Here is a 24,137-nt window from a genome sequence, read left to right as displayed (position 1 = left end):
TAAAATGTATTACGCAGAACGTAAATTTGCTATATATAACGGAAACAATAAAATGCCCGTGTTACGTCTTAAATCGTGGGTCGTGGAGCTGCATCGTTCACGAAATGTCGGACTTCCATCAAATTTAATGCCCGCGATTCTAACCTTATCACTATTTATCACGAACTATGATGATAATAATTGTTATCAAATAATTAACAACGTAATATTTTTATTTTTTTCGTCTGCCGACGTTAAGTTTGAATCACTCGGGAATCGCGATTATATGAAATTTGAACAGAACTACAGTGGTACAGAGTTCTATTCATACATAATTTTAGAACATAATCACCATGGATAAGTGTATTCTTTTTAGCAAAACAACCAATGTATCGCCTCGCCGCCACATTACGTTAATTTTCATTTGTAAGTAGGTATTATTTTCAAATTGCACTGTTTATACTTCTTAATAATATGGAGTCAGTCTAGTTTGCTAATTTGTTCACAGATATAGATTTCCAAAAAATCAATGAAATAAAGACTAAAAATCTTCGAATTAAATGATTATCCCCAATTTCTACCTGGCATAGAATCTGCGGCAATCATTTCTCAATTAGTGATTGTAAACAATGCTCAGTAAATTAGTAAACACGGTCAGAGGCTGTCTCAAAACATAATCCAAACCACTTGTCTGGGATAGAGAAGTAAAATAAATTTTAGTTATTTACGGCAACATCGGTACTACTCTGAGCACGACTAGGAAATCGCATCTAAGAGGTAAAAACATTTAACATAAATTATGAATTAGGTACTTATATATTTTTTACAAAATGACAATTTCAGAAAACTTTGTTTCTCCAACGATGGGTTAGCAGAAAATGAACAGACGAATAAAGGGTTTCGAGGACTTACAGTTGATGATTTTGATTAGCCCAGAAAAGCCTTACATACTGATTAATGTCTAATTCACACACACTTATGTAAGTATATCACTCAAGTGTCCAATTTTAAATGTTTGTCAAAACCAAAAGTCACTTAATAGCTTATCGTTTTTAGTTCATAGAAATGGATTATACTTATTATTGTTTTCGAAATTGAAATAATATATTATGTACCTACCACATACAAGGAACTAAGAAGTGGAGCCAGTGTATTGACAATTTTTCAGACGTTGACTTTCTTGAAGATAATTCTACAGACTCAGATGAAGCCATATAATATTGGAGCGAATTGTGAAACTTAAAGGTGAGAATATTGTTAATAGGTTTTTATTCTAAAGCTACTAACTAACATACCTACCTGTTCACGAGACACATTGTATGACATCTAATTGTGTGCGTGGACATATAATTGTGTATCGAAAGCGCTCAGCCCGTTTAGTCAAAATGAATTAATAAATAAATAATTGTATGTTACAATCTTAAAATATCCATGACTTGTTTTAAAAATAAAATACAATTAATATAATAGGTGCTTCCCCGTAAGATTCCTTAAAAAATATTTTTGCCTTTAAGTTTGATTATAACATTATGTCATATCAGTCTAATATATTAGGACTAACGGTACAAAACTGGATCTACTGTACTCACATTTGCATGTTGATGGTTGTGCAAAGAGAGAAAACCAAGTGGTGCACTGACATATTTTTAACAAAGTTTTAATTTCTAGGTAATACAATTTTGCTGAGCAAGAATTAAATTTTAATAAAGCAGAGAGCCTCAAAGAAACACATAACTACTATGGGCATTGGTATCTTTCTTAAAGGGAAAGTGCATCTAGTTGGATGCGTTAAACAGGTAAAGATTGAATGTTGTTTTCAAATACATCGGGAAAAACAAAAAGACAATTATTGAAAAATGATTATATTTTTGACAAAAATTGATTTTGTTTTATAAGTGTAACTAAAAAAAAAACTACCTCGTTATAGATACATGATTTTTTGCAGAATTTTCGTATTACCATTTTCTACACACACCTTACAATTTTTAAAACAATTTTACTCTTTTTGACCTCTAGTTATGCGAATAATACATTTTATTTTTTTCGATTACTTTTGTTTTTAAAAATTATATTCAATAAAATGTTGTTTGGTATGTCAAAGAGTTTGAAAATGCAATACGGACGTCATCCTATTGTAGTTTCTGTAATATATGCTCACAAATATAAGAGATACATAGCCACCATTTTTCATAAGCATTTAAACTTCACATTTCGACAAAATTCGTCAACAATTTGCAAATTATCTTGCAGTTAAAAATGTTTTAAATGTTTGATTGTATATTTAGCTTATGCTTATAGTAAAAATTGATAACAATTGATCATAGTATTATTATTTATCAAATTGAATTAAATGTGTACATAATTGGTTTACAGGTCGTCAAACCCGTTCCCATTTACAACGAGGAAATACAATCTTCATTGTAAAAAAGAGTATGCAATTACCAAAAAGATTCAGTGGTTGTTATTAAAATACTTCAACTATCGACAATGGACATAATTGATGAAGACTTATATTATATTGTGATAGGTACCTATTTCCTTTAATTTGTGTACTTATTTTTCCTATGTTTCCCCCACCACCCATCAGAAAGTAATTAGTTACTTTATTTAACCAAAAAAAAACTATACCTATACACTGTGCAGTTATGTTTGTGAATAAAATTATTTTGTCAATGACCAATTTATGAAAACTCTATTTTCAAATTGTATAACAAAAAAGAAAAGTAGGTAGGTTACGTTAGCTTTGTACCTGTTTAAAATCATTATAAGTTATACTATCATACTTTTCATATTTGTCGTATTGATAGTGTATATGTATATTTAAGTTAGAAATATATGACTAATGTAGTCTATGGACTTAAGTCTAATAAATTTCTACTTTTTAACTTAATTTTCTCTGTGTTTATTAACTCAATCTATTTTAATATGATTAAAGCGCGAATTCGTATGATTTCACATATTTAGTCTGGTTGATGGTATGATATGCTAATAGTGAGCACAGAATTAGTTTCATGACGATAACGATTTACACTGTGAATCTTTTGGGCCGCATAATACGACCAATCAACTAACTTTTTTCATTTTAAGGACTTTTTTAACATTTTAATTGCATATTTCTGTGTTTTTTTTAGTCATTTTTGTATTAATTACTATTGCAATATTGAACTTTTTCTATATGAGATAAAGAAATCTAATAAGCTTCATGTCATTCCGATTTCAAATAAATCATATTTTTATTGTTTTTTTGCAATTATTCCAGTTGTGGCATTTTATAGTTTTTAATATGTTTAGTGTGCCATAATAATAAAATCAATTTACTTTAATCAAGAAGAAATTAAAAAACACGATTCCTAGTATACTAGTGCACGACAGTAGTTACAGCTCATTTTCAAGTTGTTGGACCAAGAGAAAATGTTTTTATCGACATAAATTGAGGAAAAACTAAAATAATCGAAAATCTCATATGCATATGAATACCTAGACATGAATCTAAATATCTTGAAAATGTTATGGTTTCAAATTCTAATACAAACAATCGGTGAAAATTGCTTGTATCTACAGTAATTTATTTTAGAATAACACCACTATTACACCAAAAACGAATTTACGTAAAAATTCTTGTTTTCCTATATTTTTTTTTGTTTTTTCCCGGCGATTTTGGAGACTAGGTACTACGATATCCCCTATGCACCTACTAGATTCACTTTCGCACCGGAAATGATGAAAAGCGAAGCATTATTTCGAATACTTATCGTGTACACAGACACAAATAATAAAAATGTATTACGCAGAACGTAAATTTGCTATATATAACGGAAACAATAAAATGCCCGTGTTACGTCTTAAATCGTGGGTCGTGGAGCTGCATCGTTCACGAAATGTCGGACTTCCATCAAATTTAATGCCCGCGATTCTAACCTTATCACTATTTATCACGAACTATGATGATAATAATTGTTATCAAATAATTAACAACGTAATATTTTTATTTTTTCGTCTGCCGACGTTAAGTTTGAATCACTCGGGAATCGCGATTATATGAAATTTGAACAGAACTACAGTGGTACAGAGTTCTATTCATACATAATTTTAGAACATAATCACCATGGATAAGTGTATTCTTTTTAGCAAAACAACCAATGTATCGCCTCGCCGCCACATTACGTTAATTTTCATTTGTAAGTAGGTATTATTTTCAAATTGCACTGTTTATACTTCTTAATAATATGGAGTCAGTCTAGTTTGCTAATTTGTTCACAGATATAGATTTCCAAAAAATCAATGAAATAAAGACTAAAAATCTTCGAATTAAATGATTATCCCAATTTCTACCTGGCATAGAATCTGCGGCAATCATTTCTCAATTAGTGATTGTAAACAATGCTCAGTAAATTAGTAAACACGGTCAGAGGCTGTCTCAAAACATAATCCAAACCACTTGTCTGGGATAGAGAAGTAAAATTAATTTTAGTTATTTACGGCAACATCGGTACTACTCTGAGCACGACTAGGAAATCGCATCTAAGAGGTAAAAAACATTTAACATAAATTATGAATTAGGTACTTATATATTTTTTACAAAATGACAATTTCAGAAAACTTTGTTTCTCCAACGATGGGTTAGCAGAAAATGAACAGACGAATAAAGGGTTTCGAGGACTTACAGTTGATGATTTTGATTAGCCCAGAAAAGCCTTACATACTGATTAATGTCTAATTCACACACACTTATGTAAGTATATCACTCAAGTGTCCAATTTTAAATGTTTGTCAAAACCAAAAGTCACTTAATAGCTTATCGTTTTTAGTTCATAGAATGGATTATACTTATTATTGTTTTCGAAATTGAAATAATATATTATGTACCTACCACATACAAGGAACTAAGAAGTGGAGCCAGTGTATTGACAATTTTTCAGACGTTGACTTTCTTGAAGATAATTCTACAGACTCAGATGAAGCCATATAATATTGGAGCGAATTGTGAAACTTAAAGGTGAGAATATTGTTAATAGGTTTTTATTCTAAAGCTACTAACTAACATACCTACCTGTTCACGAGACACATCGTATGACATCTAATTGTGTGCGTGGACATATAATTGTGTATCGAAAGCGCTCAGCCCGTTTAGTCAAAATGAATTAATAAATAAATAATTGTATGTTACAATCTTAAAATATCCATGACTTGTTTTAAAAATAAAATACAATTAATATAATAGGTGCTTCCCCGTAAGATTCCTTAAAAAATATTTTTGCCTTTAAGTTTGATTATAACATTATGTCATATCAGTCTAATATATTAGGACTAACGGTACAAAACTGGATCTACTGTACTCACATTTGCATGTTGATGGTTGTGCAAAGAGAGAAAACAAGTGGTGCACTGACATATTTTTAACAAAGTTTTAATTTCTAGGTAATACAATTTTGCTGAGCAAGAATTAAATTTTAATAAAGCAGAGAGCCTCAAAGAAACACATAACTACTATGGGCATTGGTATCTTTCTTAAAGGGAAAGTGCATCTAGTTGGATGCGTTAAACAGGTAAAGATTGAATGTTGTTTTCAAATACATCGGGAAAAACAAAAAGACAATTATTGAAAAATGATTATATTTTTGACAAAAATTGATTTTGTTTTATAAGTGTAACTAAAAAAAAAACTACCTCGTTATAGATACATGATTTTTTGCAGAATTTTCGTATTACCATTTTCTACACACACCTTACAATTTTTAAAACAATTTTACTCTTTTTGACCTCTAGTTATGCGAATAATACATTTTATTTTTTTCGATTACTTTTGTTTTTAAAAATTATATTCAATAAAATGTTGTTTGCTATGTCAAAGAGTTTGAAAATGCAATACGGACGTCATCCTATTGTAGTTTCTGTAATATATGCTCACAAATATAAGAGATACATAGCCACCATTTTTCATAAGCATTTAAAACTTCACATTTCGACAAAATTCGTCAACAATTTGCAAATTATCTTGCAGTTAAAAATGTTTTAAATGTTTGATTGTATATTTAGCTTATGCTTATAGTAAAAATTGATAACAATTGATCATAGTATTATTATTTATCAAATTGAATTAAATGTGTACATAATTGGTTTACAGGTCGTCAAACCCGTTCCCATTTACAACGAGGAAATACAATCTTCATTGTAAAAAAGAGTATGCAATTACCAAAAAGATTCAGTGGTTGTTATTAAAATACTTCAACTATCGACAATGGACATAATTGATGAAGACTTATATTATATTGTGATAGGTACCTATTTCCTTTAATTTGTGTACTTATTTTTCCTATGTTTCCCCCACCACCCATCAGAAAGTAATTAGTTACTTTATTTAACCAAAAAAAAACTATACCTATACACTGTGCAGTTATGTTTGTGAATAAAATTATTTTGTCAATGACCAATTTATGAAAACTCTATTTTCAAATTGTATAACAAAAAAGAAAAGTAGGTAGGTTACGTTAGCTTTGTACCTGTTTAAAATCATTATAAGTTATACTATCATACTTTTCATATTTGTCGTATTGATAGTGTATATGTATATTTAAGTTTAGAAATATATGACTAATGTAGTCTATGGACTTAAGTCTAATAAATTTCTACTTTTTAACTTAATTTTCTCTGTGTTTATTAACTCAATCTATTTTAATATGATTAAAGCGCGAATTCGTATGATTTCACATATTTAGTCTGGTTGATGGTATGATATGCTAATAGTGAGCACAGAATTAGTTTCATGACGATAACGATTTACACTGTGAATCTTTTGGGCCGCATAATACGACCAATCAACTAACTTTTTTCATTTTAAGGACTTTTTTAACATTTTAATTGCATATTTCTGTGTTTTTTTTAGTCATTTTTGTATTAATTACTATTGCAATATTGAACTTTTTCTATATGAGATAAAGAAATCTAATAAGCTTCATGTCATTCCGATTTCAAATAAATCATATTTTTATTGTTTTTTTTGCAATTATTCCAGTTGTGGCATTTTATAGTTTTTAATATGTTTAGTGTGCCATAATAATAAAATCAATTTACTTTAATCAAGAAGAAATTAAAAAACACGATTCCTAGTATACTAGTGCACGACAGTAGTTACAGCTCATTTTCAAGTTGTTGGACCAAGAGAAAATGTTTTTATCGACATAAATTGAGGAAAAACTAAAATAATCGAAAATCTCATATGCATATGAATACCTAGACATGAATCTAAATATCTTGAAAATGTTATGGTTTCAAATTCTAATACAAACAATCGGTGAAAATTGCTTGTATCTACAGTAATTTATTTTAGAATAACACCACTTACACCAAAAACGAATTTACGTAAAAATTCTTGTTTTCCTATATTTTTTTTTGTTTTTCCCGGCGATTTTGGAGACTAGGTACTACGATATCCCCTATGCACCTACTAGATTCACTTTCGCACCGGAAATGATGAAAAGCGAAGCATTATTTCGAATACTTATCGTGTACACAGACACAAATAATAAAAATGTATTACGCAGAACGTAAATTTGCTATATATAACGGAAACAATAAAATGCCCGTGTTACGTCTTAAATCGTGGGTCGTGGAGCTGCATCGTTCACGAAATGTCGGACTTCCATCAAATTTAATGCCCGCGATTCTAACCTTATCACTATTTATCACGAACTATGATGATAATAATTGTTATCAAATAATTAACAACGTAATATTTTTATTTTTTCGTCTGCCGACGTTAAGTTTGAATCACTCGGGAATCGCGATTATATGAAATTTGAACAGAACTACAGTGGTACAGAGTTCTATTCATACATAATTTTAGAACATAATCACCATGGATAAGTGTATTCTTTTTAGCAAAACAACCAATGTATCGCCTCGCCGCCACATTACGTTAATTTTCATTTGTAAGTAGGTATTATTTTCAAATTGCACTGTTTATACTTCTTAATAATATGGAGTCAGTCTAGTTTGCTAATTTGTTCACAGATATAGATTTCCAAAAAATCAATGAAATAAAGACTAAAAATCTTCGAATTAAATGATTATCCCAATTTCTACCTGGCATAGAATCTGCGGCAATCATTTCTCAATTAGTGATTGTAAACAATGCTCAGTAAATTAGTAAACACGGTCAGAGGCTGTCTCAAAACATAATCCAAACCACTTGTCTGGGATAGAGAAGTAAAATAAATTTTAGTTATTTACGGCAACATCGGTACTACTCTGAGCACGACTAGGAAATCGCATCTAAGAGGTAAAAACATTTAACATAAATTATGAATTAGGTACTTATATATTTTTTACAAAATGACAATTTCAGAAAACTTTGTTTCTCCAACGATGGGTTAGCAGAAAATGAACAGACGAATAAAGGGTTTCGAGGACTTACAGTTGATGATTTTGATTAGCCCAGAAAAGCCTTACATACTGATTAATGTCTAATTCACACACACTTATGTAAGTATATCACTCAAGTGTCCAATTTTAAATGTTTGTCAAAACCAAAAGTCACTTAATAGCTTATCGTTTTTAGTTCATAGAATGGATTATACTTATTATTGTTTTCGAAATTGAAATAATATATTATGTACCTACCACATACAAGGAACTAAGAAGTGGAGCCAGTGTATTGACAATTTTTCAGACGTTGACTTTCTTGAAGATAATTCTACAGACTCAGATGAAGCCATATAATATTGGAGCGAATTGTGAAACTTAAAGGTGAGAATATTGTTAATAGGTTTTTATTCTAAAGCTACTAACTAACATACCTACCTGTTCACGAGACACATCGTATGACATCTAATTGTGTGCGTGGACATATAATTGTGTATCGAAAGCGCTCAGCCCGTTTAGTCAAAATGAATTAATAAATAAATAATTGTATGTTACAATCTTAAAATATCCATGACTTGTTTTAAAAATAAAATACAATTAATATAATAGGTGCTTCCCCGTAAGATTCCTTAAAAAATATTTTTGCCTTTAAGTTTGATTATAACATTATGTCATATCAGTCTAATATATTAGGACTAACGGTACAAAACTGGATCTACTGTACTCACATTTGCATGTTGATGGTTGTGCAAAGAGAGAAAACAAGTGGTGCACTGACATATTTTTAACAAAGTTTTAATTTCTAGGTAATACAATTTTGCTGAGCAAGAATTAAATTTTAATAAAGCAGAGAGCCTCAAAGAAACACATAACTACTTTGGGCATTGGTATCTTTCTTAAAGGGAAAGTGCATCTAGTTGGATACGTTAAACAGGTAAAGATTGAATGTTGTTTTCAAATACATCGGGAAAAACAAAAAGACAATTATTGAAAAATGATTATATTTTTGACAAAAATTGATTTTGTTTTATAAGTGTAACTAAAAAAAAAACTACCTCGTTATAGATACATGATTTTTTTGCAGAATTTTCGTATTACCATTTTCTACACACACCTTACAATTTTTAAAACAATTTTACTCTTTTTGACCTCTAGTTATGCGAATAATACATTTTATTTTTTTCGATTACTTTTGTTTTTAAAAATTATATTCAATAAAATGTTGTTTGCTATGTCAAAGAGTTTGAAAATGCAATACGGACGTCATCCTATTGTAGTTTCTGTAATATATGCTCACAAATATAAGAGATACATAGCCACCATTTTTCATAAGCATTTAAACTTCACATTTCGACAAAATTCGTCAACAATTTGCAAATTATCTTGCAGTTAAAAATGTTTTAAATGTTTGATTGTATATTTAGCTTATGCTTATAGTAAAAATTGATAACAATTGATCATAGTATTATTATTTATCAAATTGAATTAAATGTGTACATAATTGGTTTACAGGTCGTCAAACCCGTTCCCATTTACAACGAGGAAATACAATCTTCATTGTAAAAAAGAGTATGCAATTACCAAAAAGATTCAGTGGTTGTTATTAAAATACTTCAACTATCGACAATGGACATAATTGATGAAGACTTATATTATATTGTGATAGGTACCTATTTCCTTTAATTTGTGTACTTATTTTTCCTATGTTTCCCCCACCACCCATCAGAAAGTAATTAGTTACTTTATTTAACCAAAAAAAAAACTATACCTATACACTGTGCAGTTATGTTTGTGAATAAAATTATTTTGTCAATGACCAATTTATGAAAACTCTATTTTCAAATTGTATAACAAAAAAGAAAAGTAGGTAGGTTACGTTAGCTTTGTACCTGTTTAAAATCATTATAAGTTATACTATCATACTTTTCATATTTGTCGTATTGATAGTGTATATGTATATTTAAGTTTAGAAATATATGACTAATGTAGTCTATGGACTTAAGTCTAATAAATTTCTACTTTTTAACTTAATTTTCTCTGTGTTTATTAACTCAATCTATTTTAATATGATTAAAGCGCGAATTCGTATGATTTCACATATTTAGTCTGGTTGATGGTATGATATGCTAATAGTGAGCACAGAATTAGTTTCATGACGATAACGATTTACACTGTGAATCTTTTGGGCCGCATAATACGACCAATCAACTAACTTTTTTCATTTTAAGGACTTTTTTAACATTTTAATTGCATATTTCTGTGTTTTTTTTTAGTCATTTTTGTATTAATTACTATTGCAATATTGAACTTTTTCTATATGAGATAAAGAAATCTAATAAGCTTCATGTCATTCCGATTTCAAATAAATCATATTTTTATTGTTTTTTTGCAATTATTCCAGTTGTGGCATTTTATAGTTTTTAATATGTTTAGTGTGCCATAATAATAAAATCAATTTACTTTAATCAAGAAGAAATTAAAAAACACGATTCCTAGTATACTAGTGCACGACAGTAGTTACAGCTCATTTTCAAGTTGTTGGACCAAGAGAAAATGTTTTTATCGACATAAATTGAGGAAAAACTAAAATAATCGAAAATCTCATATGCATATGAATACCTAGACATGAATCTAAATATCTTGAAAATGTTATGGTTTCAAATTCTAATACAAACAATCGGTGAAAATTGCTTGTATCTACAGTAATTTATTTTAGAATAACACCACTTACACCAAAAACGAATTTACGTAAAAATTCTTGTTTTCCTATATTTTTTTTTGTTTTTCCCGGCGATTTTGGAGACTAGGTACTACGATATCCCCTATGCACCTACTAGATTCACTTTCGCACCGGAAATGATGAAAAGCGAAGCATTATTTCGAATACTTATCGTGTACACAGACACAAATAATAAAAATGTATTACGCAGAACGTAAATTTGCTATATATAACGGAAACAATAAAATGCCCGTGTTACGTCTTAAATCGTGGGTCGTGGAGCTGCATCGTTCACGAAATGTCGGACTTCCATCAAATTTAATGCCCGCGATTCTAACCTTATCACTATTTATCACGAACTATGATGATAATAATTGTTATCAAATAATTAACAACGTAATATTTTTATTTTTTCGTCTGCCGACGTTAAGTTTGAATCACTCGGGAATCGCGATTATATGAAATTTGAACAGAACTACAGTGGTACAGAGTTCTATTCATACATAATTTTAGAACATAATCACCATGGATAAGTGTATTCTTTTTAGCAAAACAACCAATGTATCGCCTCGCCGCCACATTACGTTAATTTTCATTTGTAAGTAGGTATTATTTTCAAATTGCACTGTTTATACTTCTTAATAATATGGAGTCAGTCTAGTTTGCTAATTTGTTCACAGATATAGATTTCCAAAAAATCAATGAAATAAAGACTAAAAATCTTCGAATTAAATGATTATCCCAATTTCTACCTGGCATAGAATCTGCGGCAATCATTTCTCAATTAGTGATTGTAAACAATGCTCAGTAAATTAGTAAACACGGTCAGAGGCTGTCTCAAAACATAATCCAAACCACTTGTCTGGGATAGAGAAGTAAAATAAATTTTAGTTATTTACGGCAACATCGGTACTACTCTGAGCACGACTAGGAAATCGCATCTAAGAGGTAAAAACATTTAACATAAATTATGAATTAGGTACTTATATATTTTTTACAAAATGACAATTTCAGAAAACTTTGTTTCTCCAACGATGGGTTAGCAGAAAATGAACAGACGAATAAAGGGTTTCGAGGACTTACAGTTGATGATTTTGATTAGCCCAGAAAAGCCTTACATACTGATTAATGTCTAATTCACACACACTTATGTAAGTATATCACTCAAGTGTCCAATTTTAAATGTTTGTCAAAACCAAAAGTCACTTAATAGCTTATCGTTTTTAGTTCATAGAATGGATTATACTTATTATTGTTTTCGAAATTGAAATAATATATTATGTACCTACCACATACAAGGAACTAAGAAGTGGAGCCAGTGTATTGACAATTTTTCAGACGTTGACTTTCTTGAAGATAATTCTACAGACTCAGATGAAGCCATATAATATTGGAGCGAATTGTGAAACTTAAAGGTGAGAATATTGTTAATAGGTTTTTATTCTAAAGCTACTAACTAACATACCTACCTGTTCACGAGACACATCGTATGACATCTAATTGTGTGCGTGGACATATAATTGTGTATCGAAAGCGCTCAGCCCGTTTAGTCAAAATGAATTAATAAATAAATAATTGTATGTTACAATCTTAAAATATCCATGACTTGTTTTAAAAATAAAATACAATTAATATAATAGGTGCTTCCCCGTAAGATTCCTTAAAAAATATTTTTGCCTTTAAGTTTGATTATAACATTATGTCATATCAGTCTAATATATTAGGACTAACGGTACAAAACTGGATCTACTGTACTCACATTTGCATGTTGATGGTTGTGCAAAGAGAGAAAACAAGTGGTGCACTGACATATTTTTAACAAAGTTTTAATTTCTAGGTAATACAATTTTGCTGAGCAAGAATTAAATTTTAATAAAGCAGAGAGCCTCAAAGAAACACATAACTACTATGGGCATTGGTATCTTTCTTAAAGGGAAAGTGCATCTAGTTGGATGCGTTAAACAGGTAAAGATTGAATGTTGTTTTCAAATACATCGGGAAAAACAAAAAGACAATTATTGAAAAATGATTATATTTTTGACAAAAATTGATTTTGTTTTATAAGTGTAACTAAAAAAAAAACTACCTCGTTATAGATACATGATTTTTTGCAGAATTTTCGTATTACCATTTTCTACACACACCTTACAATTTTTAAAACAATTTTACTCTTTTTGACCTCTAGTTATGCGAATAATACATTTTATTTTTTTTCGATTACTTTTGTTTTTAAAAATTATATTCAATAAAATGTTGTTTGCTATGTCAAAGAGTTTGAAAATGCAATACGGACGTCATCCTATTGTAGTTTCTGTAATATATGCTCACAAATATAAGAGATACATAGCCACCATTTTTCATAAGCATTTAAACTTCACATTTCGACAAAATTCGTCAACAATTTGCAAATTATCTTGCAGTTAAAAATGTTTTAAATGTTTGATTGTATATTTAGCTTATGCTTATAGTAAAAATTGATAACAATTGATCATAGTATTATTATTTATCAAATTGAATTAAATGTGTACATAATTGGTTTACAGGTCGTCAAACCCGTTCCCATTTACAACGAGGAAATACAATCTTCATTGTAAAAAAGAGTATGCAATTACCAAAAAGATTCAGTGGTTGTTATTAAAATACTTCAACTATCGACAATGGACATAATTGATGAAGACTTATATTATATTGTGATAGGTACCTATTTCCTTTAATTTGTGTACTTATTTTTCCTATGTTTCCCCCACCACCCATCAGAAAGTAATTAGTTACTTTATTTAACCAAAAAAAAACTATACCTATACACTGTGCAGTTATGTTTGTGAATAAAATTATTTTGTCAATGACCAATTTATGAAAACTCTATTTTCAAATTGTATAACAAAAAAGAAAAGTAGGTAGGTTACGTTAGCTTTGTACCTGTTTAAAATCATTATAAGTTATACTATCATACTTTTCATATTTGTCGTATTGATAGTGTATATGTATATTTAAGTTTAGAAATATATGACTAATGTAGTCTATGGACTTAAGTCTAATAAATTTCTACTTTTTAACTTAATTTTCTCTGTGTTTATTAACTCAATCTATTTTAATATGATTAAAGCGCGAATTCGTATGATTTCACATATTTAGTCTGGTTGATGGTATGATATGCTAATAGTGAGCACAGAATTAGTTTCATGACGATAACGATTTACACTGTGAATCTTTTGGGCCGCATAATACGACCAATCAACTAACTTTTTTCATTTTAAGGACTTTTTTAACATTTTAATTGCATATTTCTGTGTTTTTTTTAGTCATTTTTGTATTAATTACTATTGCAATATTGAACTTTTTCTATATGAGATAAAGAAATCTAATAAGCTTCATGTCATTCCGATTTCAAATAAATCATATTTTTATTGTTTTTTTGCAATTATTCCAGTTGTGGCATTTTATAGTTTTTAATATGTTTAGTGTGCCATAATAATAAAATCAATTTACTTTAATCAAGAAGAAATTAAAAAACACGATTCCTAGTATACTAGTGCACGACAGTAGTTACAGCTCATTTTCAAGTTGTTGGACCAAGAGAAAATGTTTTTATCGACATAAATTGAGGAAAAACTAAAATAATCGAAAATCTCATATGCATATGAATACCTAGACATGAATCTAAATATCTTGAAAATGTTATGGTTTCAAATTCTAATACAAACAATCGGTGAAAATTGCTTGTATCTACAGTAATTTATTTTAGAATAACACCACTATTACACCAAAAACGAATTTACGTAAAAATTCTTGTTTTCCTATATTTTTTTTTGTTTTTCCCGGCGATTTTGGAGACTAGGTACTACGATATCCCCTATGCACCTACTAGATTCACTTTCGCACCGGAAATGATGAAAAGCGAAGCATTATTTCGAATACTTATCGTGTACACAGACACAAATAATAAAAATGTATTACGCAGAACGTAAATTTGCTATATATAACGGAAACAATAAAATGCCCGTGTTACGTCTTAAATCGTGGGTCGTGGAGCTGCATCGTTCACGAAATGTCGGACTTCCATCAAATTTAATGCCCGCGATTCTAACCTTATCACTATTTATCACGAACTATGATGATAATAATTGTTATCAAATAATTAACAACGTAATATTTTTATTTTTTCGTCTGCCGACGTTAAGTTTGAATCACTCGGGAATCGCGATTATATGAAATTTGAACAGAACTACAGTGGTACAGAGTTCTATTCATACATAATTTTAGAACATAATCACCATGGATAAGTGTATTCTTTTTAGCAAAACAACCAATGTATCGCCTCGCCGCCACATTACGTTAATTTTCATTTGTAAGTAGGTATTATTTTCAAATTGCACTGTTTATACTTCTTAATAATATGGAGTCAGTCTAGTTTGCTAATTTGTTCACAGATATAGATTTCCAAAAAATCAATGAAATAAAGACTAAAAATCTTCGAATTAAATGATTATCCCAATTTCTACCTGGCATAGAATCTGCGGCAATCATTTCTCAATTAGTGATTGTAAACAATGCTCAGTAAATTAGTAAACACGGTCAGAGGCTGTCTCAAAACATAATCCAAACCACTTGTCTGGGATAGAGAAGTAAAATAAATTTTAGTTATTTACGGCAACATCGGTACTACTCTGAGCACGACTAGGAAATCGCATCTAAGAGGTAAAAACATTTAACATAAATTATGAATTAGGTACTTATATATTTTTTACAAAATGACAATTTCAGAAAACTTTGTTTCTCCAACGATGGGTTAGCAGAAAATGAACAGACGAATAAAGGGTTTCGAGGACTTACAGTTGATGATTTTGATTAGCCCAGAAAAGCCTTACATACTGATTAATGTCTAATTCACACACACTTATGTAAGTATATCACTCAAGTGTCCAATTTTAAATGTTTGTCAAAACCAAAAGTCACTTAATAGCTTATCGTTTTTAGTTCATAGAATGGATTATACTTATTATTGTTTTCGAAATTGAAATAATATATTATGTACCTACCACATACAAGGAACTAAGAAGTGGAGCCAGTGTATTGACAATTTTTCAGACGTTGACTTTCTTGAAGATAATTCTACAGACTCAGATGAAGCCATATAATATTGGAGCGAATTGTGAAACTTAAAGGTGAGAATATTGTTAATAGGTTTTTATTCTAAAGCTACTAACTAACATACCTACCTGTTCACGAGACACATCGTATGACATCTAATTGTGTGCGTGGACATATAATTGTGTATCGAAAGCGCTCAGCCCGTTTAGTCAAAATGAATTAATAAATAAATAATTGTATGTTACAATCTTAAAATATCCATGACTTGTTTTAAAAATAAAATACAATTAATATAATAGGTGCTTCCCCGTAAGATTCCTTAAAAAATATTTTTGCCTTTAAGTTTGATTATAACATTATGTCATATCAGTCTAATATATTAGGACTAACGGTACAAAACTGGATCTACTGTACTCACATTTGCATGTTGATGGTTGTGCAAAGAGAGAAAACAAGTGGTGCACTGACATATTTTTAACAAAGTTTTAATTTCTAGGTAATACAATTTTGCTGAGCAAGAATTAAATTTTAATAAAGCAGAGAGCCTCAAAGAAACACATAACTACTATGGGCATTGGTATCTTTCTTAAAGGGAAAGTGCATCTAGTTGGATGCGTTAAACAGGTAAAGATTGAATGTTGTTTTCAAATACATCGGGAAAAACAAAAAGACAATTATTGAAAAATGATTATATTTTTGACAAAAATTGATTTTGTTTTATAAGTGTAACTAAAAAAAAAACTACCTCGTTATAGATACATGATTTTTTGCAGAATTTTCGTATTACCATTTTCTACACACACCTTACAATTTTTAAAACAATTTTACTCTTTTTGACCTCTAGTTATGCGAATAATACATTTTATTTTTTTCGATTACTTTTGTTTTTAAAAATTATATTCAATAAAATGTTGTTTGCTATGTCAAAGAGTTTGAAAATGCAATACGGACGTCATCCTATTGTAGTTTCTGTAATATATGCTCACAAATATAAGAGATACATAGCCACCATTTTTCATAAGCATTTAAACTTCACATTTCGACAAAATTCGTCAACAATTTGCAAATTATCTTGCAGTTAAAAATGTTTTAAATGTTTGATTGTATATTTAGCTTATGCTTATAGTAAAAATTGATAACAATTGATCATAGTATTATTATTTATCAAATTGAATTAAATGTGTACATAATTGGTTTACAGGTCGTCAAACCCGTTCCCATTTACAACGAGGAAATACAATCTTCATTGTAAAAAAGAGTATGCAATTACCAAAAAGATTCAGTGGTTGTTATTAAAATACTTCAACTATCGACAATGGACATAATTGATGAAGACTTATATTATATTGTGATAGGTACCTATTTCCTTTAATTTGTGTACTTATTTTTCCTATGTTTCCCCCACCACCCATCAGAAAGTAATTAGTTACTTTATTTAACCAAAAAAAAACTATACCTATACACTGTGCAGTTATGTTTGTGAATAAAATTATTTTGTCAATGACCAATTTATGAAAACTCTATTTTCAAATTGTATAACAAAAAAGAAAAGTAGGTAGGTTACGTTAGCTTTGTACCTGTTTAAAATCATTATAAGTTATACTATCATACTTTTCATATTTGTCGTATTGATAGTGTATATGTATATTTAAGTTTAGAAATATATGACTAATGTAGTCTATGGACTTAAGTCTAATAAATTTCTACTTTTTAACTTAATTTTCTCTGTGTTTATTAACTCAATCTATTTTAATATGATTAAAGCGCGAATTCGTATGATTTCACATATTTAGTCTGGTTGATGGTATGATATGCTAATAGTGAGCACAGAATTAGTTTCATGACGATAACGATTTACACTGTGAATCTTTTGGGCCGCATAATACGACCAATCAACTAACTTTTTTCATTTTAAGGACTTTTTTAACATTTTAATTGCATATTTCTGTGTTTTTTTTAGTCATTTTTGTATTAATTACTATTGCAATATTGAACTTTTTCTATATGAGATAAAGAAATCTAATAAGCTTCATGTCATTCCGATTTCAAATAAATCATATTTTTATTGTTTTTTTGCAATTATTCCAGTTGTGGCATTTTATAGTTTTTAATATGTTTAGTGTGCCATAATAATAAAATCAATTTACTTTAATCAAGAAGAAATTAAAAAACACGATTCCTAGTATACTAGTGCACGACAGTAGTTACAGCTCATTTTCAAGTTGTTGGACCAAGAGAAAATGTTTTTATCGACATAAATTGAGGAAAAACTAAAATAATCGAAAATCTCATATGCATATGAATACCTAGACATGAATCTAAATATCTTGAAAATGTTATGGTTTCAAATTCTAATACAAACAATCGGTGAAAATTGCTTGTATCTACAGTAATTTATTTTAGAATAACACCACTTACACCAAAAACGAATTTACGTAAAAATTCTTGTTTTCCTATATTTTTTTTTGTTTTTCCCGGCGATTTTGGAGACTAGGTACTACGATATCCCCTATGCACCTACTAGATTCACTTTCGCACCGGAAATGATGAAAAGCGAAGCATTATTTCGAATACTTATCGTGTACACAGACACAAATAATAAAAATGTATTACGCAGAACGTAAATTTGCTATATATAACGGAAACAATAAAATGCCCGTGTTACGTCTTAAATCGTGGGTCGTGGAGCTGCATCGTTCACGAAATTTCGGACGATTTAATGTCTGCGATTCTGTCTTATCACTGTGTAGTATGTACAACGAACTATGATGGTAATAATATTGTTATCAAATAAATAACAACATGATATTATTATTTTTTCGTTTGCCGGCGTTAGGTTTGAATCACTCGCGGAATCGCGATTATTTGAAATTTGAACAGAAATACAGACTACAGAACAGTCGTACAGAGTTCTATTCATACATTTTAGTACAAAATCACCATGGACAATTGTATTCTATTTAACAAAACATCCAATGTATCACCTCGCCACATTACGTTAATTTTCATTTGTAAGTAGGTATTATTTTCAAATTGCACTGTTTATACTTCTTAATAATATGGAGTCAGTCTAGTTTGCTAATTTGTTCACAAATATAGGTTTCCAAAAAATCAATGAAATAAAAGGAAATAATGACTAAAAGTCTTCGAATTAAATGATCATCCCAATTTCTACCTGTCATAGAATCTGCGGTAATCATTTCACAATTAGTGATTGTAAACAATGCTCAGTAAATTAGTAAACACGGTCAGAGGCTGTCTCAAAACATAATCCAAACCACTTGTCTGGGATAGAGAAGTAAAATAAATTTTAGTTATTTACGGCAACATCGGTACTACTCTGAGTACGACTAGGAAATTGCATCTAAGAGGTAAACACATTTAACATAAATTATGAATTAGGTATTTATATATTTTTTACAAAATGACAATTTCAGAAACTTTGTTTCTCCAACGATGAGTTAGCAGAAAATGAACAGACGAATAAAGGGTTTCGAGGACTTACAGTTGATGATTTTGATTAGCCCAGAAAAGCCTTACATACTGATTAATGTCTAATTCACACACACTTATGTAAATATATCACTCAAGTGTCCAATTTTAAATGTTTGTCAAAACCAAAAGTCACTTAATAGCTTATCGTTTTTAGTTCATAGAATGGATTATACTTATTATTGTTTTCGAAATTGAAATAATATATTATGTACCACATACAAGGAACTAAGAAGTGGAGCCAGTGTATTGACAATTTTTCAGACGTTGACTTTCTTGAAGATAATTCTACAGACTCAGATGAAGCCATATAATATTGGAGCGAATTGTGAAACTTAAAGGTGAGAATATTGTTAATAGGTTTTTATTCTAAAGCTACTAACTAACATACCTACCTGTTCACGAGACACATTGTATGACATCTAATTGTGTGCGTGGACATATAATTGTCTATCGAAAGGGCTCAGCCCGTTATGTCAAAATGAATTAATAAATAAATAATTATATATTAGAATCTTAAAATATCCATGACTTGTTTTTAAAATAAAATACAATAAATATAATATGAGGTTCCTTAAAAAATATTTTTGCCTTTAAGTTTGATTATAACATTATGTCATATCACTCTAATATATTAAGACTAACGGTACAAAACTGGATCTACTGTACTCACATTTGCATGTTGATCGTTGTGCAAAGAAAGAAAACAAGTGGTGCACTGACATATTTTTAACAAAGTTTTAATTTCTAGGTAATACAATTTTGCTGAGCAAGAATCCAATTTTAATAACACAGAGGGCCTCACGGTATTTAAAATACAAAAAACACATAACCACTTTGAACATTGGTATCTTTCCTAAAGAGGAAAGTGCATCTAGTTGAATGCGTTAGTTATGTGGATAGGTAATACATTTTAATATTTTCTATTAGTTTTGTTTTTACAACTATTGTCAATAAAAAGTTCTTTGCTATGTCAAAGAGTTTTAAAATGTAATACCGGGATCCTATTATAGTTTCTACAATATCTGTTCACAAATATATGAGATACATAGCCACCATTTTTCATAAGCATTTAAAGTTCACATTTTGACAAAATTCATCAACAATTTTCAAATTATCGTGTAGTTAAAAATGAATTAAATGTTCAATTGTATATTTAGCTTATGCTTATAGTAAAAGTTGATAAAAATTTATCATAGTAATATTATTTATCAAATTGAATTAAATATGTAAATTATTGTTTACATTGTTATTTGAGTGGCTGTTATTAAAATTCTTCAAGTATCAACGATGGGCATAATTGATGAAGACTTTTAAATTAGGTATATTCTGATAGGTACCTATTTCCTTTAATTTGTAATTATTGTTCCCATGTTTGCCCCCACCACCCATCAGAAACTACTTAGTTACTTTATTTAACAAAAAAAAAAAAAACTACCTATACACTGTGGAGTTATGTTTGTGAATAAAATTATTTTGTCTATGACTAATTTAAGAAAACTTTAGTTTGAAATTTTATAATAAAAAAGAAAAGTAGTTAGGTTGTACCTATTTATCATTACCTATTAATCATTATAAGTTATACTATCAAACTTTTCATATTTGTCGTATTGATAGTTAAAATGTATTTTTAAGTTTAGAAATATATTATGACCAATGTAGTAATGTGTTGTAAATTATTGTTATACCTGCAGCAGTCAATTGTACATACTAAATAAGAAATTAATACTAAGGGAGAAAATAATAAATCATAATATAACTGTAGCCATATAAAACAATTAAAACATTTTGTTTTTTATGTCTATGGACTTAAAACTAATAAATTTCACTTTTTAACTTAATTTTTTCTGTGCTTATTAATTCGATCTATTTTAATATAATTATAGCGCGGATTCGTATGATTTATACATATCTATTCTGGTTGATGGTATGATATGCTAATAGTGAGCACAGAATTAGTTTCATGACGATAACGATTTAAACTTTGAATCTTTTGGTCTGCATAATACGAGAATTAACTAACTTTTTTCATTTTAAGGACTTATTTAAGATTTGAATTGCATTTTTCTGTTTTTTTTTTAGACATTTTTGAATTTATTACTATTGCTATATTGAAATTTTCCTATATGAGATAAAGAAATCTTATTTGCTTCATGTCATTCTGATTCCAAATAAATCATATTTTTATTGTTTTTTTGCAATTATTCCAGTAGTGGCTTTTACATTTTTAATATGTTTATTGTGCCATAATAATGAAATAAATTTACTTTAATCAAAAAGAAATTAAAAAACACGATTCCTTGTATACTAGTTTACGACAGTAGTTACAGCTCTGAAATGTTTTATTTGGGTTCAGGGTCGAACCGCGATCACTTGATATTTAATGTTATTTACTTAAGCGATTACTTGATATGTTATTGGGGAATGAGTGGTGGTTATTAATGACCAATCGTTAATAATACAGATATGAGACGCATAACGCAATTTAGCTATAGTAAATAATTATTCTGATTCATTTGCTGAATTACTGAAGGGGTATTCTATGTTAAATACAATTTGAAACCATTAATAATTACATAATATAATTATAATATTTACATTTCAAGATGATATAAAACATACAATATTAGGCATAGTTTGAAATCTTAAGACAATTCATTAAAAATAATTATTTTTTAGGCATTGCTATGGAACTCTTTTATGAATTTTACTATCTATTATTTGTTTTCCATTGAGATTCAATGTTATTGTTTGCAGCATCTAAAAATAAATTACATTTTCAATTTTTCAATCAATATATTATTATTTATTGTCTTGATATATATTTTTATACTTTATCACCGATTAAATAAGCACAACACATAAACTCAATAAATCTTGTCCAAATCATTATATTTGTAAATTTCATAATTCATTGAATGAGTCAAAATTCTTTTTAGTATATTTGACTATTTTTTTTTTTTACTGGTATAAACTATTTAGCTTCACATACACATTATTTTAAAGTATATGGAATATAATTTTCTAAATAAATATCTTTGGATATTAATTTATTGTCTCCATAAAAAATATAAATGTTAACATTCACTTAACGGAGACTAATCGCTTAACTAAAGTTTGTAAGAACTGACCGTGTCGGTTAAATATAATTTAAATTGTTGTAAACATCTGACTTATTGAAATAAATGGGTAAATTCAACTGATTGTATTCCAATTCAAGTTTTCATCAACATTTATAAAAAGAAAATAAAAATTGAAAATTTCATATGCCTATAAATAGCTCAATATGAATCAAAATATTTTGAAAAACTTATGGTGGATAGAAAATTCTAATATAAGCATTCAATAAAAAAATAATCAGTTACACTACCACTGCGACAATGATAGTTTAACAAAATAGTAGCAATAATACAATTATTAAAATATTAGTATAAAAACAAAACTAAATGGGTACTGAAAATGAACCTTTTTTCGATAAATTGGTCCACAAACATTTTATATGTTTTATAACAGGAATACTTGGTAAATTGGGCTACTAAAATTTTCAAATTATATAGGTATCTATAACTATAATATCAATAAATGTTATATATCCGTTTGTTAATGTGTTATACTTACCTACATATTGAAATATGTTGCCCAATCTGTGGTTATCCTTTAGAAATATGTTATTCATTTGCGGCCCAATATCCGGGTGTTAAAATGTTAATTAAATTAAATATTTTATACAAAAATGTTGGATATAATATGCACTAATTATACCGACTGACTGAAAAAAAAAATAATTGTAGGTACATGGGACAATGTTATTGGGACAATAATTGTACAAATAACATCACATTTGATATTTTGTATCGTATTGGACATTGCAGCCAATAGGTCTGTATAACACATTATACAATTAAAAAAATTACTTAATTGGTTACTCACTAATTTTCTAACATATATAGGTGATATGGGCGTCACTAGAGTCAAAAATCTGTGTTAGAACAAAATAAATATCTACAAAAAAATATATGCACTCTGTTTATTTCCGTCGCCAGAACAGGGAGTTCTTAACTAAATACATTGTAATAACACTTATAAACTACTTGTAAACTATTTTTGAACATTTTTATAAAAAGTGTAGGTATCTTTAGTCGATAATAATATAATAATAATTAATAAAACAAATAACTATAAGTCTGACAAAATATAGTAACCCCAATTGATAAAAATCTGGTAAGTGGATGTCGCTCTGCTGTACAGTATTTGAATTCAATGACATCATATCATTGTATATGAAAAACGATTCTCAGCGGAGACGGTTTGTCAGTTTGGATATTTTATATTGTTGTTATATTTTATTACAGTCTGTATGTTGAAATTAAAAAGAACTCAGTATGTAATCCACATAAAAATTTAAAAAAGTATATTCATTTTTTACTTTCTTTAATCAAGTAAGTATGGTAATTGAAATGAAAAAGTCTGAATTTTAAAAACTTCAAGAATTTGT

General features: G+C 28.7%; 4 long non-coding RNA genes across 10 annotated transcripts; all 4 read left to right on the top strand.

The window, feature by feature from the left end:
• The first annotated feature begins 1,052 nt into the window (after window positions 1–1,052).
• Window positions 1,053–2,778, top strand: LOC132934966 (uncharacterized). The gene is made up of 3 exons (XR_009663125.1): window positions 1,053–1,224; window positions 1,648–1,775; window positions 2,353–2,778. It is a non-coding gene; the product is annotated as an uncharacterized LOC132934966 (long non-coding RNA).
• A 1,115-nt stretch (window positions 2,779–3,893) lies between these two features.
• LOC132934965 (uncharacterized) lies at window positions 3,894–6,778 on the top strand. Of its 3 annotated transcripts, none has more exons than XR_009663124.1 (6): window positions 3,894–4,157; window positions 4,240–4,507; window positions 4,575–4,711; window positions 4,788–4,975; window positions 5,398–5,525; window positions 6,104–6,778. It is a non-coding gene; the product is annotated as an uncharacterized LOC132934965 (long non-coding RNA). The 3 variants fall into 3 exon arrangements; XR_009663123.1 differs by having other exon boundaries at window positions 3,894–4,161; XR_009663122.1 differs by having other exon boundaries at window positions 3,946–4,507; window positions 6,104–6,775.
• An 848-nt stretch (window positions 6,779–7,626) lies between these two features.
• On the top strand, window positions 7,627–14,280 carry LOC132934963 (uncharacterized). Of its 3 annotated transcripts, none has more exons than XR_009663118.1 (11): window positions 7,627–7,907; window positions 7,990–8,257; window positions 8,324–8,460; window positions 8,537–8,724; window positions 9,147–9,274; window positions 9,853–10,006; window positions 11,740–12,007; window positions 12,074–12,210; window positions 12,287–12,474; window positions 12,897–13,024; window positions 13,603–14,280. It is a non-coding gene; the product is annotated as an uncharacterized LOC132934963 (long non-coding RNA). The 3 variants fall into 3 exon arrangements; XR_009663117.1 differs by having other exon boundaries at window positions 7,627–7,911; XR_009663116.1 differs by having other exon boundaries at window positions 7,632–8,257; window positions 13,603–14,279.
• Window positions 14,281–15,093: 813 nt separating this feature from the next.
• Window positions 15,094–18,031, top strand: LOC132934964 (uncharacterized). 3 transcript variants are annotated; one of them, XR_009663121.1, is made up of 6 exons: window positions 15,094–15,407; window positions 15,490–15,757; window positions 15,824–15,960; window positions 16,037–16,224; window positions 16,647–16,774; window positions 17,352–18,031. It is a non-coding gene; the product is annotated as an uncharacterized LOC132934964 (long non-coding RNA). The 3 variants fall into 3 exon arrangements; XR_009663120.1 differs by having other exon boundaries at window positions 15,094–15,411; XR_009663119.1 differs by having other exon boundaries at window positions 15,105–15,757; window positions 17,352–18,030.
• The last annotated feature ends 6,106 nt before the right edge of the window (window positions 18,032–24,137 follow it).

The sequence above is a fragment of the Metopolophium dirhodum genome, chromosome 1, assembly GCF_019925205.1.
Source record: "Metopolophium dirhodum isolate CAU chromosome 1, ASM1992520v1, whole genome shotgun sequence".
In the NCBI taxonomy this organism is placed as follows: Eukaryota; Metazoa; Arthropoda; class Insecta; order Hemiptera; family Aphididae; genus Metopolophium; species Metopolophium dirhodum.
The sequence above is the reverse complement of the archived record's forward strand: the minus strand, read 5'-3'. Positions and strand labels throughout refer to the sequence as shown.